Here is a 13921-nt window from a genome sequence, read left to right as displayed (position 1 = left end):
GACAGTTCCTGAAAGGAGAAGGCTTAGGGGTTATTTACTTATTTCACAATTATATGAAGGTTCTTTATTAGAAAAATGTAGAAGTTTCTCTCTATTGTTAAAAATTCTCTATTGCCTTTTACACTCTTCTTTTCTTCCTTCTTGATGACTGCCATGTGGATGTGATGACTGGAACTCTAGCACTTATTTTATGACCTTGAATATGGAAGCCACATATGAAGAAACCACACAGAGAATAGCAGAACAGAAGAGAGAAGCATTCTGGGTCCCTGGTGGCTCAGACAGTAAAGAATCCACCTATAGTGTGGGAGACCTGGGTTTGAGCCCTGGGTTGGAAAGATCCCCTGGAGGAGGGCATGCCAACCCACTCCAGTATTCATGCCTGGAGAATCCCCATGGACAGAGAAGCCTGGCGGGCTCCAGTCCATGGGGTTGCAAAGAGTTGGACATGACCGAGCAACTAAACACACACAATGATTTCATGGTGTGGTTGTACTAATCTTGGAGTATCTGGTTCATACTCCTCATTTTTTTTTCAGGCAAGAATGCTGGAGTGGATTGTCATTTCCTTCTCCAGGGGATCTTCCCAACCCAGGAATCGAACCTGGGTCTCCCGCATTGCAGGCGGATGCTTTACCATCTGAGCCACCAGAGAAGCCTAGAATATGTGTAACCTTTGCATATTACAGCCACTATTATTTGCATTTTCAGTTACATGCAGCCAAAATTAATTCTAGTTGATACTCTAGGTTTTCTCTCTCTTTTTTTTAATCATATAGAGAGTCTCTGTTCCAGAATATCTTTGAAAAATAACAGAAAACTAACTATACTGGAGAGTTTAATATAACTGCCTGAATTCAGAGTTCTTTATAGATATGCTTAAAAGATGGATAGGAAAGTCATATGAGTTGGTAAATTACAGAAGTTTAATAAAAGTATTATAATATAAAAGCGAAGTATTCAGAGACTCATTCATAAAAAAGTAAACAAGTCCAACAATGGATTTGAAGGGATTTTTAGGCATATAAATATGTGTCAGACCTAAAGGAAATCAGTCCTGAAATTGGAAGGACTGATGCTGAGGCTGAAGCTCCAATACTTTGGCCACATGATGTGAAGAACTGACTCACTAGAAAAGACTCTGATGCTGGGAAAGATTGAAGGCAGGAGGAGAAGGGGATGACAAAGGATGAGATGCTTGGATGGTATCATCGACTCGATGGATATGAGTTTGAGCAAGCTCCGGGAGTTGGTGGTGGACAGAGAAGCCTGGCGTGATGTAGTCCATGGGTTCTCAAAGAGTCAGACGTGACTGAGTGACTGAACCGAACTGAGTATGTATAGCTAAGAAATGTTCACTGCCTTAACTGAAAATTATCATTAATCAAAATGAACCGGGAATAAAAAGAAATATGTGATCACTTAAAAAAGTCAATTAATTTTAGGCTATTTTAATGAAATTCTGACAGGCAAGAACTTGGAATGGTTTCTTTCAAGATATTTTACAATTTTCAGGCCCTTGCTATAGTTTAGATATTCTGTTTTGTCTTCCAGGAAATGAAGGGAGTAGAAAAATAAAACCGACTAAAGGGAGATAAGACAGGTCATTTGGAAAAGAATTTTTTAAAAAAGATAGTCTAGCCTGGAAAAGAAAGAAGTAAAAGTGGAATTTAAAGCATTTCATGAATTTCAAAGCTGCTTAGTTATACGACTCTTTGTGACCCCATGGGCTATAGAGTCCATGGAATTTTCTAGGCCAGAATACTGGAATGGGTAGATTTTCCCTTCTCCAGGGGATCTTCACAACCCAGGGATCAAACGCAGGTCTCCCACATTGCAGGCAGATTCTTTACCAGCTGAGCCACAAGGGAAGCCCAAGAATATTGGAGTATGTAGCCTATCCCTTCTCCAGGAGATCTTCCTGACCCAGGAATTGAACCAGGGTCTCCTGCATTGCAGGCAGATTCTTTAACACTGACATATCAGGAAAGCCCTGATAGCTTCCCAAAAGGAAGGTTCCCAACCACTAAAGTGGAACAAAGTTGAACTACCTTAAATTGAAGAAACAGCACATTACTAGAGTGTTTATAGAATCCTACGTCATGGAAAGAGGTTGAGTTTGATAATGTCACTTCCTAGAGATCTTTATAGTCTACAGTGGATATAAAGGTTTCCCAATGTGATATCTCAACCCGTGATCAACCATATACATCCTTTCTGAGCTGATACCCGGGTAGCAAAGGACTTCCTAGAAGGACCACAAGATTGGGATACATAGGATCTCTTAGAATTATTTTGATTCTTTCCTTGAAACTCAGTAATTAGACAATTTCTTGAAATACATTCCAGCTTTTTTTGAAACAAAAGGCAGACACTGTTGGTTGTCCACCTGGAGCAGATTCTGCTGGCACTCTGAACTTACCCCCAGGTATTCCCAAGTCCAGGATATGCTGACAGCATCTGTGGATCTCTATCTTAGGGCTTTCTCTCTACCAGAGTGTAAGGCAGTAATTTGTCCCTATTGGGTTTAATATGTAACCCAGGCTCAAGTCTTCCAATTCTGCTGTCTGAGTCTCGCTAGTTCCACAGTCTGAGGAGGGCTCACAGAGTATCTGATCTGCCTTCATGGCATCTTGTATAACTCTGATCTGCAAGCCCATTTTCCTGCAGAGTGGCAACAATGGGCATATGACTACAGGATCCTTGGGTACTACCATATGCATGCCACCTGACAGAACTCAAAGAATTCTGAAAGGCCCAGCTAAGGAGTCAGCTTGAGGTTGATACTTTTTTGGGTGGGACCCTGTACTTCAAAATATGGGATATGCTTTGAACCAAAGGTCAAATGATATTCTGTCCCCACTTGTTAGAATATACTCTCCCAGCCCTAGTGAATGATCTATGATTGAGCTAAACTTATCAGGGCAATTTCATTTGATAGTTACTGGTTTAGGGGAAGTGGGCTGAGTACATCTTGGAAGATGAGAAACATGTACTGACACGTAGAAGCCAATTTTCCTCTCTGGCTTTGAATGGAATATTGTGTAAAGATAACAATGGAGGGACTTCCCTGTTGGTCCAGTGGTTAAGAAAGTGCCTTGCAATGCAGGAGACACGGGTTCAATCCCTGGTTGGGGAACTAAGATTCTACATGCAGTGTAGCAACAAAGCCCGTGCTCTTGTGCCCACATGCCACAATTAGACAGCTCACACATTCCAGCGAAACATCCTGCATGACACGGTGAAGATCCCATGTTCTGCAACTAAGACCTGACACAGCCAAATAAATAAATAAATGCATGCGTGGAGCAGTTGCAGCCATTCTGTAACCAGGAAGAGAAAGAAAATGAACACCGAGAGTGGCCGAGTAAAGACACAGAAGGAGCTGGGTTCTTACACCAGTGAGCCCTTTAAAGAAATCCTGGAATTGCCTTCCTCTGGACATTTTCAGTGAGATAACAGATAATTTTATTGTTTTAGCCACTTTTAGTCAGAGATGGGTAATTTCCAGTGACGTCCGTTGTGGACACTGTTGATTAGGGCTTCTTACATTTATTCCTTTCCATGGCTACTTCTGTGTTGATGGCGTCCACCTTCCACTATAAAGGCCAAAAATGCTGATATTTCCTGGCTTCCCTTGCAGCTAGAATGACCATATGACCCAATTCTGGCCGATAGGACTTGAGGAGCAGTCAGTCATTAGCTTTCTGAGAAAGGATTTCCTCCTTAATTAGAAGTGACGTGTAGGAAACATTCTCCTATTCTTTGGCTACACACTATTGTGTTCTCATGTGACACTTGGAACTGTGGTAGCCATCTGCGAGTGTGATGGTCTAAGGAGAAAGCCAGAGTGAAAGATGTAAAGACTCAGGTCCTCAGTGACCTGGTAGAGTCCTTGAACCCATCTTAGATCTGCCCTGCCTCTTGAGTTATATTCAAGTGAGGTACATAAATGTCATAATCTAAGTTGATTGTTCTTGGATGTTCTGCTCCTTGAGGCCAGAGCCATCTTAACGCAGAGATCTAGGGTTGTTACATCCCTTCAATCACTGTCTCCTATGTGTGTGCGTGCTCAGTAGCTCCAGTCCTGTCTGACTCTGTGACCCTGAGGACTATAGCTCATCAGGCTCCTCTATCCATGTGATTTTCCAGGCAAGAATACTGGAGTGGGCTGCAATTCCCTCAGCCAGGGGATCTTCCCGACTCAGGGATGGAACCTGTGGCTCCGGCAGTCTCCTGCAGTGCAGGCGGATTCTTTATCAGCTGCGCTACCCTGAAAGCCCGTCAATCACTGTCTTCCCCTCCTGTTGCTGCTGCCGCTAAGTCACTTCGGTCGTGTCTGACTCTGTGCGACCCCATAGACGGCAGCCCACCAGGCTCCCCCATCCCTGGGATTCACAGGCAAGAACACTGGAGTAGGGTGCCATTTCCTTCTCCAGTGTCTTCCCCTCCTAATCCACCAGAAATGAAAGAACAAAAAAGTTTCTGTTGAACTTATAAACATCAGCTGGTTCTGGTTTTACATTTTAATGACGATGAAAAATGCTAGTAGTATATAGTTTGCTATACAATCAAAAACTATTCCTGGGCCCCTCCACAGAAGACAATCATTAGGTATTCATGAAATTTACAAAGACATCTCCTCTCAAACGTCCTGCAATTTGGAGAAATAACAAAACTGTAAAAGGAACTGTTGGATGTTTTCATTTAGTTGGCCATTACAGCTTCTATAATTGAGTTTTCCTAAAAAAGAGGGGAAATACAACCAAATTCCCTTAGTTTTTCAGATGCTGTAAATAAATATATACTGAAAACCTGTCTAAAAGAAGAGCAGTTATGCATGTATTATTTTATTTAAAAAACAAAACATCATAGACTGGAGATATTACCGTTTACTGTAAGTGAACAGGATGAGAATTTAGAAGGAACATTTTCTTTTAAAAGTATATATCATATCCACACAGCTGCCTAGCCACACACACACACTAGTAATATCGAAAGAGATAATGAAGATGTTAGGATGTTGCTGGAATTCTACAAGTCTGCTTTATGATTATCGATGGGGAATAAAAAAAGATTTCTGCCTTGGAAATTACTTATTTTCTAGAGACTTTTCCTGGTTCTAGAACTACCACTTTGATGGTATACTTTCCCCAGCATGCAGAATGATGGTGGTCTTTTAGATAAGAAATCTTCAGGATTTTATCCTTTGATAGGGCTTCGACAGATTAGGAAGCAACTGAACCTCTTCTTCAAGCAAGAAGAGCAGGTTTCCTGGGTCCGGGATCCTTTCCTTTAGGTAGTTAAATTGGCTTGGGGCCCAAGATGCGTGAGCTTTCTTTGCTCCTCGCCTCATCACTCCAGACAGCTCAAGTTCAGGCGGCTTCACAGATTTTGAGATTCCCTTGGGAAATCGAGCCCCTGCTTTTGCCCAAGGCTGGCTCATGCACGTCACCTTTCACCTACTTTAAAGATAAGTTTTGCATCGCATGGTGGTTTACTATTCAAGTAGCTATTTCTAGCTCCTTCATTACTTCAAAACAAAATGAAACCCTCCAAATGTTTTACTTCTTGTGGAATCGAGTCTGACTTAAAAGTTACAACTTCGTTCACAGACCACTAAATAATATGTTGAATTAAAGAGAAAAACAAAAAAAGCTCAACCCCACTACAGCTTGCATAACGAAAGCCATCTTTTTAATAGCGTATTGTAGTTGCTATTTTAGTCATTTGTGTTTTGCTTTGTTGGCTTGCAGGAAGGCAGTCTACCTGTACTCTTTTCCCCATTCGTACTGTCTAAAGTGAAATATAATGGCAAGCTCTTCAAAATACAGAAACACGTTCAGCTTCATAAAAAGAAGTTCAGAAACAGTACTGTGGGGTCAACTTTATCCTTTAGAAAACAAGTATCAATCTTGTATATCACTTTCCTGGTAGCTCAGACGGTAAAGCGTCTGCCTACAATGCGTATAAAGAGTGAGTGCACCGAGGGGAGATGGGCTATTTGCTGGGTTCGGTGAAGCCAAAGCAAGAATAAAAAACCTGCTTTGAATTCCTGAGCCCCTCTCGCTTCAGACATTCCCCCCAATCATTTTATTTTGCCAAATCTGACAAATCTGTGCAAGAACGAAACACATAATCCAGTTAAGAGGGAAGATAATGGCGCACTTTTTTCCAGATCTATATTAAGATTTATAGATTACAGCAACATCTGCGTTTGTAGTTTTTGGGAGGGGCGAGGCGGTGGTCTTTCCAACCCTAGGGGAAGGGCCCTCCCGCAGACCGAGCCGAACCGCTCCTGCTCCACCTAAGTCCCGGCCGCACAGTCCAGCTCCCCTCCCCCGCCGCCGCGGTCCAGTCCTTCCCCGCCGACCGGCCCCCGCCCCGCGCAGGCTGCGGCTAGGTCCCGTCAGCCGCGGCTCGGGCGAATGACCCGTAGTAACCCCGCCCCGCCCCCGGCCGCCCGCGGTGCTCCCGGCCGGAATTCGATAGGCCCAGCCCCGCACGCGCCACCGCCCGCGGGCCAATGGGCGGCGGCCTCTCTGCATATGCAACGAGCGCCGGCCGGGGGTGCGCGTCCCGGGCGGTTCGGCTCAACAGACGCTGGTCTGCCGGCGCCGGTGTGCGAGTCCGCGCCTGTCGCCGAGGCCGGGGCTGGGACGAGGCGGTGGCGGCGGACCGAGTAGCAGACGGCCGTCTCCTCGCAGTGCGACCGCGGCGGCAGCGTCAGGGTCCCCAGGAGGCGGCCTAGGGCGCTAGTGCTCTGGGGGGCGCAACCCAGGCCTGCGTGGGCCCGAGGAACCGGGGCCCCGGCGTCGCGGTGAGTGCGGCTCCCGTGGTGGGCATGGTGGGGCCTCCGCGTGCGGAAGGGCTGCGCCCCAAGGGCGACCCTGGCCCGGGGGAAGGATGCGGCCGGCCTGGAGGCCCCGGATCCCCGACGTGGCCGCCTAGCCCGGCGGTGCGGGGGTACCGGGCCACTCCGCGGCGAGGGTGAGGGGTGCCGCCATGGGATCCGGGATGCGGCTGAGGTGGGGCTCGGGGCCGCAGAGCCCACGCGAATCCGGGGTGGGGGGACCGCAGCCCGAGCGGCCGAGCTGTCCGGGGGAGGAAGGATGCGCGGGGTTCCCTCCCGGCGCTTTGGGGGCGGGGTGGGCTGGGGGTTGGCCACTTTCACTAGCCGGGCTCTGACGCGGTCCTCGGGAGGAAACACCCCTGCGGTTTCCGAAACCCATGCTGGAGGGGCGGGCGGGGGGTGTATTGCTGCGTTGCTGCGGGCCGTGAGGAGAGATTGAGGAGTATGAGGTGGGTCGACCTTGGTATTTGTTCTGGCCGCGATCGGAGGCGATGGGCCTGGGATGAATCCTATTCGTTTGGGGTTGGGAGTTGAAGGTTTACTTTCCCTAGGTGTATTTTAATTATGCACTGGTAATGGAATGGGTAATTCCGAGCAACTCGAGCGGGGTAGGAATGATCCAGCCCGTTTCACAGATGGGGAGCCCGAGGCCCACAAACATTGAGCTGGTTTGTCCAGGCTGGCTTTGGAAAATGTGCTCTAAGCTATTGTGTATTTTGTTGTTTAGTCGCTAAGTCGTATCCGACTCTCTGCGACCCCATGGACTGTAGCCCACCAGGTTCCTCTGTCCACGGGATTCTCCAGGCAAGAACACTGGAGGGGTGTGCCATTTCCTCCTCCAGGGTATCTTCGCGACGGAGGGATCGAACTCTCGTCTCTCCTGTCTCCTGATTGGCGAGCGGGATTCTTTACCACTGAGTCAGCTAGGAATTGCAGAGAAAATCACAGCTTCTCATTTGCCGTGATTTGGGGGCAAGTTAATGTGTCCAAACAGCAGTTCTCGCCACCTGTAAAATGGGAATAACCACCACCTTAGAGAGTTGTTAACATACTATGCAGAAACTCTTCGTAGGAAACCTGGAATGTTGTCAGCTGAGAGGAAATAGGCCTTGTGAAATTGACTGTAGCGGAATAAGATGACAAACAGCTGACACTTACTGAGCCTTTATAACATTCCAGATTTCCTATGAAGAGTTTCTGCATAGTATCTCTAAAACTGTTAACAACTCTCTAAGGTGGTAGTTATTCCCATTTTATAGCTGGAGAGAACTGCTGTTTGGACACATTAACTTGCCCCCAGACGACTGCGAGTAAGAGGGGAAGCTGTAATCAGACCCGCCTGTTTGAAAATCTAGAGCTCTCTTATCCAAGCGTTATATTATGCTGCCTCTCTTTGGTGGCTGGCTGAATAGTTGTCACGGTGGAGTTTTGTTTGAGTGGCCAGGAGAGCAGTCATTTGATGATAACCTTTTCTGGTTCCCCAGGTTTGTTTCAGGAGTTGAGGGGTGGTGCTGAGTTGCTCCTAAAATTGTGTGTTAGAAGGTTATTACTGGGAAGAAGTGTGGCGACACGGGAGTGTACTGTATAGACCGTTGTTTTGTGTTCTGGAGTGTTCTTGTGCAGTTCTTAACACTTAGGAATGAGTAAGGCTTCTTCAGTCACTGGCATTTTCCTTTTAGTCTTTTCCTAGTTCATTCTTTTTCTGTAAAAAGAGTTGGTTCTGTAGTAAGATGGCAGTGTTGGGTGTAGGGCTGGATGTACGTAGATGTACACTGGATGTACGGGGCTGGGGTGACAAGTCACCTAGTGTCCTTGGGTCTCAGGTACTGGGTTTGTGAGCTATGTGCACTGGATGATTTAAAGTTGTCCTTGAAGGAAGGATGGATCGGGAAAATCAATCCCTGCCTGGTTTGGGAAGTCAGAGCACCCAAAAGTCCCAACACATTTCTCATTGCTTGTGTGCTCTTCTGCTGTCCTGTTTAACAATTCCTTATTTAGTTAATTGCTCACTTAGAGCTTTTAATTCCTATTCTGTGTTAGGCAGCATGTAAGGTGCTGGGAATGTAGCAGAGAACAGAATTGATGCCATTTTTGCCTTTATAGAGGAAAGAATATGAAACAGGTCATCATACAAATAATAGATAATTACAAATTATGATGTATATAATGAAGGAATTTGTGAATGAGTATTATATAGACTGTTGTGATTTAGATGGAAATCTAGTCTAGGGAGGGTTTTTTTTTTTTTAAATGGTGGGTGACAAGTGCTTGGATGATTAGACTGGGTACTATTAAAGAAAACTTTTAAATTTGGGCATGATTTTAGATTTATAGAAAAGTTGCAGATATGGGAATATTCCTATATACCATAATCCCTATACCATAACCCAGCTCCCCTGCTCTAATATTAGCATGTCACATAACCTTGGTTCATGTGTCAAAACAAAAGATTAATATTGATACTATACTCTAAATTATAAACTATGTTCAGATATCACCAATTTTCCCATGAATGCCCTTTTTTCTATTCCAGGATTGAGTCCATGATACCAGCTGGCATTTTGCATTCATGTTATTTTAGTCTCTAGTATTAAATACTAATTTAAGAATTTCCCTTTTATGATTTACTTTTAATAATTTGTAATAGTAAGTGGTATAGAACACTAAGAAAGTAAATATATGGGTATGTAAAATAAACTACTATATATCAACCCTTTTATTGGTTCCAATTTTGTTTAAATTAGGATTGTCCAGTATCAATATGTAGAAAATTTCTTTCTAAGCCAGTCATCAGTTGACGGGCACTTGGGTTGCTTCCATGTCTTGGTTATTGTAAATAGTGCCGCTGATATACATGTACTCAAATGTTCATTTTGAATTACAGTTTTCATCTTCTCTGGAGTGGAATTGCTGGGTCTCATGGTAGTTCTATTTTAGTCTTTTAAAGTACCTCCTTACTGTTTCTCTAGTGACTGTACCAAATTACATTTCCACCAACAGTGTAGTAGGGTTCTCTTTTCTCCTTTAGTATTTATTTGTAGACTTTTTGATGGTAGCCACGCTGACAGGTGTGACCCTCATCACAACCTCATTGTGGTTTTGACTTTTCATTTCTCTGGTAATGATGTCGAACATCTTTTCATGTGTGTGTTGGCCATCTGTATGTCTTTTTTTTTTTGAGAAATGTCCATTTAGGTCTTCTGCCCATTTTAAATTTCTTTTTGATAGAGTTATGTGAGCTGTTCATATATTTTGAATATTAACCCTTTGTCAGTTGCATCATTTGTAAATACTTCTCTCATAGGTTGTCTTTTCATTTTGCTTACTGTTCCTTTTGCTGTGCAAAAGCTTTTAAGTCTCATTTGTCAATTAAAAGATGCCTGCCCCTTGAAAGAAAAGCTGTGACAAACCTAGACAGCATATTAAAAAGCAGAGACATTACTTTGCTGACAAAGGGTCTGTCTAGTCAGAGTTGTGGTTTTTCCAGTAGTCATGTATGGATGTGAGAGTTGGACTATAAAGAAAGCTGAGGGGAGGGAGGTGGGAGGGGGGGTTCAGGATGGGGAACACGTGTACACCCATGGTGGATTCATGTTGATGTATGGCAAAACCAATACAATACTGTAAAGTAATTAGCCTCCAATTAAAATAAATTAATATTAAAAATAATAAAATATTAAAAAAAAAAAGCTGAGCACCAAAGAATTGATGCTTTTGAACTGTGGTGTTGAAGAAGGCTCTTTAGAGTCCTTTGGATTGGCAGGGAGATTAAACCAGTCAATTCTAAAGGAAATCAACCATGATTATTCATTGGAAGGACTGATGCTGAGGCTGAAGCTCTAATACTTTCGCCACCTGGTGAGAAGAACTGACTCATTATAAAAGACCCTCATACTGGGAAAGATTGAAGGAGGGAGGAGAAGGGGATGACAGAGAATGAGATGCCTGGATGGCATCACTGACTCAACTGATATGAGTTTGAGCAAACTCTGGGAGATGGTAAAGGACAGGGAAGCCTGGAGTGCTGCAGTCCATGGGGTCGCAGAGTCAGACATGACTGAGCGACTGAACTGTATTTTTATTTCCTTTGCCTTGGGAGACTGATCTAAGAAAATACTGCAATGATTTATACAAAGAATGTTTTACCTGTGTTCTTTTCTAGGAGTTTTATGGTGTCATGTCTTAGATTGTGTTGCTCAGTCATGTCCATTTCTTTGCGACCCCATGGACTGTAGCTCGCCAGGCTCCTCTGTCCGTGGGATTTTCCAGGCAAGAATACTGGAGTGGGTTGCCATTTCCTCCTCCAGGGGATCTTCCCAGCCCAGGGATTGAACCCACATTGCTTACCTCACCTTTGTTGGCAGATGGATTCTTTACCACTAGCGCCGCCTGGGAAGCCCTGCCTTATGTTAGATCTTTAAACAGTTCGGAGTTTATTTTTGTAAATGTTTGGAGGAATGTTCCAACTTGTTATTTTACCTGTAGCTGTCAAGTGTTCCCAGCACCACTTACTGTAGAGCCTGTCTTTTATTCTGGGAAGATTTCTGAATTGATTTGGTGAGATACTACCAGATGACAATCTTGCATTCTGATGCTGTAGTTAAATGTACATATAGCCAAGAGTTTGGGAACTTTTTTGAGCAACAGTAGTTTTTTAATCTCAGTGTCTGTTCCTCCTCAGAATGTCACTCCAGCTCACATTGCAAGATGTGAAAATGAGAGAGGGACTTTTTTTTCAAATAGTCATTCTGCCTGCCTTTTGAGTACTTACAGCTTAAATATTCCTGTAATATTTAAACTTTCCCCGTTCAAATGAGCAGTTGGGAAGCAAGAAATTTTATATGAGTTTTGGACATCAGGCTGGGATTTGGATGTTTTCAGGAAAGCTAGGCCAAAAAGAGATGACAGTTTTTTCTAACTTTAGGTAAGTAGCATTATATTTATCAAAAGTACCTGATGTAGTTTATACTTTACAGAGTGACTTTAAATTCTAATCTCTTAGAAGTCAAATGATGACATGGTTTGGGAAATACAAGCCATTAAATGTGTGACTATTTCAGTTGAATGTGTATTAAACCAGTACAAATAATTCATTGTAGTACCTTTACTGAATGCCATTTGCAAAGTACTGTGCTAGATGTATAATGTGAAATAAATAAAAAGATGAACTTGTAAAATCCTTGCTTTCAAGGAGATTTCAACTTAATGAATACTAATACTCAGATTTAATTTTTTTTTCCTTTTTTTAAGCTAACATGAAAGTGCTTTCATGTTAGCTTATTTGATTGTTAGAGCCTTATATCATTAGCAGAAATACTGAGAAAAGGGAGATTTAGAGGCAAAATTGCCAGACGTGGTAATTAATAGTAGTAAATGGATTGGAGAAGGGGAAGTTGCATGATGGATGACTAGTTTACCATTTTGGTGCCATCAGTGGAGCAATGATGGGTGAGATTGCCTATGGAGAGACTAGAAAGAAAACTGGAGGAGGCTGAGTTTGCCGAGGAGATGGACACAGTGGCCAGTCCATGTGAGAGGGACAGCCTGAAGCAGGTGTCCCTGCTGCTGTGGAGAAGCACTCAGCACTGTGGAATGCTCTTGTGAGAAAACTGGAGCACCATCTGTTGGATTTAGCAACTTGGAAGTCACGGCTGACCTTGGCAGGAGAATGATGGTGGGGATGGGGTGGGGAGCAGAAGTAAGGGAAAGATGGGGAAAATGGGGATTGCAAGAATAGGAAACTGCTCCAGAGAGTGTTGATTGGTAGCACGATATATACCTGTGGCTGATTCATGTTGATATTTGGCAGAAAACAAGAAAATTCTGTAAAGCAATTATCCTTCAATTTAAAAAATAGATAAACGTAGTAAAAAGCATGCTTATGGGAAAGTGTCTGAGTGGAGGAGGTTGAGTATAGATGAGGAAGCTGTTACTTGTTGGTGCAAAATGGAGCCTTGAGCAATTTCCAGAAAATTGCCAAGAACTGTTAAATTCCTAAAAATCAGCCACTTTTCACTGACTCGTGACAGTCTTTCTAGAAAACCTCACTACACAGAATTGTGTGAAGCTGATTTAACATGTGACTTACTCTTGATTTTATTCACCTTAATATAGTGTATACTTTCGTCTGACTTTTGATCATAGTTTTTCTTTGATAAAGAAGATGTTATAAACATTGAATCTTGTGATTTCTTCTGAATGCTATTTTTAGTTTCATAATAAATGTTTTCAGACTGCTTCTGTTTTCCTGACATTTTAAGTGCCTAAATTCTTTTTGTTTAAAACTATAGCTTCTATTTTTACTGAACTATGTTTCATGTTTCCCATTTTGAGGAATAAAGAATTGTCAGATGATTCAGTGGGTTTAACTGATCTGCTAATTTTTATTTGGAACTGAAGATACCAAAATAACCAATGTTTTGGATAAACTGGCTAACTATAGTTATCTGCTTGTTTGTGAAGGTATTATGAGGATATGTAGCGGGCATTGATTTATTTATATATATTTCTTGTTTTAAAATTTATTTTTAATTGGAGGATGATTGCTTTACAATATTGTATTGGTTTCTACCTTACAGTAACTTGAATCAGCCATAAGTATATATGTATCCCCTCCCGCTGGAGCCTCCCTCCCACCCCCATACCCCCCCCCCTAGGTTGTCACGGAGCGCCTTGTACCCTTGTTGAGTCCCTGTGTCATACAGCAGCTTCCTGCTAGCTGTCTGTTTTGCATATGGCAGTATATGTGTTTCAGCGCTACTCTTTCAGTTCGTCCCACTATCTTCTTCCCCTCTGTGTCCACGAATCTGCATCTCTGTTCCTGCCCTGCAAATAGGTTCATCAGTACTGTTTTTCTAGATTCCATATATAAGCACTAGTATCATTTCAGTTCAGTCGCTCAGTCATGTCCGACTCTTTGCGACCCCATGAATCGCAGCACGCCAGGCCTCCCTGTCCATCACCAACTCCCGGAGTTCTCGCAAACTCACGTCCATCGAGTCGGTGATGCCATCCAGCCATCTCATCCTCTGTCATCCCCTTTTCCTCCTGCCCCCAATCCCTCCCAGC

The 13921-nt window shown here is 43.5% G+C and overlaps 1 protein-coding gene and 1 non-coding gene across 2 annotated transcripts in view; one reads left to right on the top strand and one right to left on the bottom strand.

Moving 5' to 3' along the window:
- On the bottom strand, positions 584–655 carry TRNAC-GCA. Its single transcript has one exon. It is a non-coding gene; the product is annotated as a tRNA-Cys (tRNA).
- Positions 6566–13921, top strand: part of ACSL3 (acyl-CoA synthetase long-chain family member 3) — a 70168-nt gene continuing 62812 nt past the window's right edge. Inside the window, exon 1 of the mRNA XM_018058912.1 lies at positions 6566–6820. The gene's annotated coding sequence lies outside the window, so the exon portion shown is untranslated. The remainder of the gene's footprint in view (positions 6821–13921) is intronic.

The sequence above is a fragment of the Capra hircus genome, chromosome 2, assembly GCF_001704415.2.
Source record: "Capra hircus breed San Clemente chromosome 2, ASM170441v1, whole genome shotgun sequence".
Classification (NCBI taxonomy): domain Eukaryota; kingdom Metazoa; phylum Chordata; class Mammalia; order Artiodactyla; family Bovidae; genus Capra; species Capra hircus.
This window is presented reverse-complemented; position numbering and strand designations above follow the sequence as displayed.